The 6,000-nt window shown below is 48.2% G+C and overlaps 1 protein-coding gene across 11 annotated transcripts in view; it reads right to left on the reverse strand.

The window, feature by feature from the left end:
- The window catches only part of LOC128399037 (protein AHNAK2-like), a 64,812-nt gene extending 59,934 nt beyond the window's left edge, over positions 1–4,878 (reverse strand). For 5 of the 11 annotated variants that reach the window (XM_053360613.1, XM_053360863.1, XM_053360950.1 and 2 more), the window contains exon 1: positions 4,460–4,877. The gene's annotated coding sequence lies outside the window, so the exon portion shown is untranslated. Of the gene's footprint in view, positions 1–4,459 lie in introns of all 11 variants that reach the window. The other 6 variants (XM_053361124.1, XM_053360531.1, XM_053360698.1 and 3 more) reach the window with 3 other exon arrangements.
- Positions 4,879–6,000: the final 1,122 nt, after the last annotated feature.

Genomic DNA, 6,000 nt, shown 5'->3' on the forward strand with positions numbered 1-6,000 from the left:
GGCACGCCTCCCACAAGGGTATGGCACGGCACCCAGTGTGGGCAGGGGGGCAGCAGCTATGGGACCCCACCGGGATCGCGCTGCCGCGGGCAGTGCATCCCCCCCGCACTCCTCTTCCTCCGCCAGAGCTTGCAGCTTAAGAGCTGAGCCAGATAGGATTCCGCCAGCTGGCTGAGCAGCACCAATTGTGAGCTGTGGGTGCCCCAGAACAGGGGTGGGGGAACTTTCTCAACTTGGGGGCCACATTGCCTCCCTGGCAAGCTTCCGGGGGCCACATGCCAGTGGCGGACAGGGCCAGAGGCAAAAGCAGGGTAGGGTACCAGGTGTGACTCTTACCTTTGTACAGAAGGCTACATTTCAGAGGTTTCCAGCCACAGCCCTCTTGCATCTCTCCATCCATCGTCCATGCAAGCAAGAGGGATTTCAAGCACACATCCTGGTCAAAGGCAGTCAAGGAGGGCATGGAGTACAGCAGCTGAGAGGCTCAGAGCAGCGAGCCAAGAGCAAACCTTGGTTTGCGTGGGGAGAAGAAGCACATCTAGATCCCAGGTTTGGATCCCCCACCAACGCAGCCTTTTCTGTGCTGTAAATCCTACCCCATCTTTGTATGCAACTTGCTCAGGGCAGACCCATATTTGAAGACCCAAATCTGAGGACATGACAGCCAGACCAAAAGTTAACCTAACTGAGGGTTGGGGAACTTTAGCAGGCTAGTTTCTGCACGGCCCCCTCTATTCTCCATCCAAACAAGGGGTGAGTTCAGGGCCATGTTCCAACTGGGCAAAAAGATTTGGGAAGCAGAGCAGGTCCAGTGAGGGGTGTGGTCTGCAGGGAGAGTTCTAAGGGCCAGACAGAGTGTTTCAGAGGGCCACATTTGGACCCTGGGCCTGAGGTTCCCCATGCCAGGACTAGCGCACCCCCTAAATCCCTTCAAACCACAAATGGAAGGATCTGCTGATTTCACTTCTCTCAATTGATCGTTTTTCCAGCCTTATATTCAGTATTTCACATTTCTGCAGTAATTCATGTTTTTTTAAGAAAAAAAACCATCATAAGCATCCATCAGTGTTTTAGTGTAATTTTATCGCAGTACACACATTTCTGCACGTGGTTTTGACCAGCGCACACATTTTTGCAAGCCATTCCCCCTGATAGAATGCCATTTTGTATGTGAATTTCACTGACAGTTTCAGTTTAATGCACACTTTCTCCCAACATATGCACTTCTGTACACATCGGTTGGAAACCAGCATTGAAAAATTCAGACAGGTGCGAATTTCAGTTTCAGTTTGTGTGTTGCTTCTGAGAGTGTGCGTTTAATAGTTTCGACTCTAAATATGCACTGAGCTCATCCCTGCTCCCAACTCTATGCTTTTATGAACTTGCAGACTGGCCCCTGCAGCTGTCCCTTTCACTAGTCATCTAAAGTGCAGCAAGGAAGAGGTTAAAATAAGAGCTTCTCATGGCTGTAGCTCAAGCTGCACAGGAGCAGGCTAGGCTGGGTTTGTCTGGCCTGCCTTCCTACATGGAAACCAGAAGTTGTTGTTTCATGCTCTGATGGAATCTGCAATACTGATAGGCACCTGGAAGCCCTGGGGTCAAATCTGGCTTCCAAAGGCTTTGAAACCTCCCAAGCTGGCTCAGGGCAGAGCCTTCAATCCTGCGTTTCACCCCCTTCTGTTAAACAAATATACACCTCAGCCAATATACAAATATATAGCCAAATATACAACTCCCCTCGAGCCGAGCAAAATGACTCTCTTCCTCCAGTACAAACAGCGACAGAAACTCTGCAAGAGTCCTCTAGTTATTTAATCTTAAGTATCTCTAAGCCACCTTTCCGGGCCAAAAAGCCCTCTTAAGGTGGCTTACATAAAACTATTCAGCTATAAAACATACACAAGCACAATATCAACCAAAGGGCCATAATTTGAAACAGTAGCTAGGGAAGTCCAGCCAAGCGACCTGTAACATTACGATTTAGAACACACTTCAAACCAGCAGCAGGAGAGCCACTGGGATAAGTAAAAACTCATCCAAGTGATTCGCCAGAAGACAAGGCAGCTAAAAGCAGTTTGAAACAATTGCTGCAAAGCCCACTTAAAATCCAGAACTGAAGGGCCAACTGTTTGCCGACTGGGAAGGACTCCCACAGATGAGAGACCACCACGGAGAAGGCCCTACCTCTATCATCTGCATGTTTCTTTTTATCTTGCGTTTCTAGAAAAGTATTCAGGGGAACGTGCAAAAAGAAAAACGAAGCACTGAAATCAAAACATGGTTTAGGCAGTAAATCCACAGCACACCAAAAAGTACAAACACCCGCCTTACTGACTTTGGGGACAGGCCAGCGAGCAGGGACTTTGTAAGTCCGCAGTTCTAAGTACATTTACTAGGGAACGCATCCCAGTTAACTGAATGGAACTCACTTGTGAGCCAACATGTATAGGATGAGGCCACACAAATGTTTAATTTTGAATGGACCAGCCCCACAAATCTAACATTTCTTTTGCACGTATTTTCCATAGTTTCCCCCCTTTCTTTTTAAAAGGGGGCCTGCAAGGAGATGAAATGGTCATTTAATTTCCCTACAGATTGATGCAGAGAACAGAAGAACAGAATAGAAGCCAACCACGCCTGATCTTATAGAAATAATAGAAATGTAGAGTTGGAAGGGACCCTGTGGATCATCTAGTCCAACCCCCTGCAGTGCAGGGATGCACAGCTGTCCCATACAGGGATCGAACCTGCAACCTTGGCATTATCGCACCAGACTCTAACCAACTGAGCTATCCAGGCTTCTAAGCCTATGGCACCCGGGGTCCCATCCACGTACTAACCAGGCTTGACCCTGCTTAGCTTCTGAGATTGGACAAGATCAGGCAGGTTCAGGGCAGTAGGAAACCTTTGGGGAGTCCGTGCTTGTGACAACTCTATAAGGGAAGGCTGCAATGTTACCCCCTCCCGTTGAAAGCTTGCTGGGTGTGTAGGGAAGGCTTGGTTATTGCAAGGAACTGTACAGGCAGCATGTCCTTGTGGAAGGACCGAAAGCTCAGTGGGAGCACTTTGCACGAAGGAAGTCCCGAGTTCGAGTTCTGGCATCTCCAGGTAGGGCAGGGAATGATGGTTGTCTGAAACTCTACTACTACTGCCACTCAGTGTAAAACAGCCCTAAACTGACTGGCTGCAAGGGAGCAGTATTCTAGATACAGAGGGACACGCCTTCCTCTCCCACATCAGAAGTGCAGTGCCTGTTTTGCCTTCCACGCATGGTCTCAAAAGGCAGTGGTCAGAATGGCTGTATGACAACTACTCATTTGCATGGTGTAACTTGTAGACCCTGCTGAGCGAGTGGGTGGGGCTAAGTGTGCAGCAGGCCCCTCACCCCCAGCTATTGACAAGCAAGACCACTCCTGCTCATTCTCAAATATTTTAGGGTGTATGTGTGCTGGCTGTGCCTATTTGCTCTGTGCACATGGAGACTAGGGATCAAAGGATTTGCCAATTCTCATCCTCTCAGTTTCTCATTTTCCCAAATCTTAAATTTGGTTCTCCGCATATGTGCTGCAATTTGCAATCATCCCCCCCCCCCAATCATCTTGCAAATTATCCAGCATTTTAGTATGACTTTCTCCTGATGTATGCAACTTTGTCTATTTTTTTTTACAAGCAATTTCTGCTAATATAATCCATTTTTGTATGCTACTTCCACCAATGCATTGCTATTTAGGCACACTTTCCTTCATTATATGCATTTTTTGCAAACCTTATTTGGTTGGAGAACTGCCTCAGAAAATTAAGATAAATGCAGGTTTTGAAGGTGCTTTGGTTCTCACTGTTTTGGATTTTGATAGATTCACCTTTATATGTAAAAACTGAACCAAAGGCATTGGAGCTCAACTTCCACACTGAGCCACTATGCTCTCCTGATACACACAAGACTTCACTGCCAGCATACAACCCTGTCAACACGCCCCTGGAAGAAGTTGATGGGACTCTGCTTCTGAATCTAACATGCACAGGTTTGAGCAGAAAACTTTTAACTGCATACCTTACTGATACAGATCCCATTCACCTGTAAGAGTTGTCCCTTATCTCTGAACTCATAAAGCAATCTGTTGAGTCATCACTGTTTGCTATACTTTTGATCAAAAGCCCCTCACCTCAAAGTTACCCAAAAGCCCAATTCCACAACCTCTCATTTCTGGGTTTCTTACTTCTGCAACACAGCAAGACTTGATGGTGGGCGCACAACATACTCTCCGTACCTTTTCCTCATCACATCCCTGGAGCACTGTCCAGCTTGACATGCAATCTTTACGCTCTCTCTTTAAATCGCAGTGCATGCAGACAGTTAACCATCCCCGAACCAAAAAGCTCAAGTCTGGGTTTGCAGTCTGCTGCTGCAAGCCCACATACCCCAACAAAACAGGAGAAGGTGGGAAGAAAAAAGACTTACCAAAACAAAGAAACAAAAGTTCTCAGAAATGGTTCTGTAGTTCAAACAGATAAAGGCTGCCAGTGCGGGATCAGCTCCTCCAAGCAGCCCTCTGCAAAGTGAGGCACGCAGAACTTCAGCAAAACAAACGTGTTGTTGCTGAATCTCAGAAGTCAGCCTGAGCAGGGAGTTCCTCCCATCAGGTTAGGAAGAGAGCTGCCTCGTAGTCTCCGCCAGGAGTCCTCTTGGCCTGCCCCACTCCAAGCTCAGTGGTGCAATTGCAGCTCAGGCAGCCTGTGATATCCAGCTCCGACCCCCCTACTCCACCCCTACAGGAAGGCAACAGCTGGACTGCTTCATTCAGGGCTGGAGCAACTCTCCATGCCTTTTGCCGAGTCTGTGACTCACCCTCAGGCATGGAGGGAGAAGACTGGGGCGGGTGGATTTCAATACGGACTCTGTCTCTAAGCCTACATTTGCAAGCACCAATGTGGATCCAGGGGTGGAGAAAAAGAGAGAGAGAGAGAGAGAGCGCAGAAGTTTCCCTGTGGCTGCAAATGCATTGGGAACGAAAGCGCACATAACAAAACATCTCTCTTCCTGAGATTCATTTCCAATCTGGCCTCAGGGCAATGAGTCACGGTATTCACCAAACACACACGGTAGCCAAGAACACACACAAGCACACATGCAAGGGCCATAGTTAAATATCTTGCCACCGATGGTGTCCTTTAGACATCCTTTTTCAGGCTGATCCAGCAAATTTATTGCAACCCTGCTATTTTATCACCAGTGGACTCAGGATTCAGGATTGCAGCCTAATCACACAGTCTCTTGCCAGATTTGCATACCTGTTGTGGCCACGTGTGCAGGTGTGTGTGCGTGCATGAGTCATCATCACATTGTCTGGAGCGATGCAAGGATCACACACCTGCGGGCCTGCGATGGTGGAGCGCCCAAGGTTTTGGGGTGTGGCCACGTGGGATCAGCATATAGATTGACAATATGTGTGTTTCAGACCTTCCTTACCATCGCACAACTGGGGCCAGGACAGTGCAAAAACACACATTCTAGCTGGGATCCAGCTCAACCATGATGAAATCCTGTTGAAGCCACTGGGACAGGTTCACTAGTTGTTGTTGATAGCACCTGTAAATTGAGCTATGATCCTATGCACACCTAAACTAAGATGCGGCTGGCGCTGTAGTCTAAATCACTGAGCCTCTTCGGCTTGCCGATCAGAAGGTCGGCAGTTCGAATCCCTGTGACGGAGTGAGCTCCCGTTGCTCTGCCCCAGCTCCTGCCAACCTAGCAGTTCGAAAGCACGCCAGTGCAAGTAGATAAATAGATACCACTGCGATTGGAAGGTAAATGGCATTTCCGTGTGCTATGGTTTCCGTCATGGTGTTCCGTTGTGCCAGAAGCTGGCCACATGACCCGGAAAGCTGTCTGTCGACAAACGCCAGCTCCCTCAGCCTGAAATCAAGATGACCGCTGCAACCTCATAGTTGCTTTTGACTGGTCTTAACCATCCAGGGGTCCTTTACCTTTACCTTAGGTAG

The sequence above is a fragment of the Podarcis raffonei genome, chromosome 1, assembly GCF_027172205.1.
Source record: "Podarcis raffonei isolate rPodRaf1 chromosome 1, rPodRaf1.pri, whole genome shotgun sequence".
Taxonomy (NCBI): domain Eukaryota; kingdom Metazoa; phylum Chordata; class Lepidosauria; order Squamata; family Lacertidae; genus Podarcis; species Podarcis raffonei.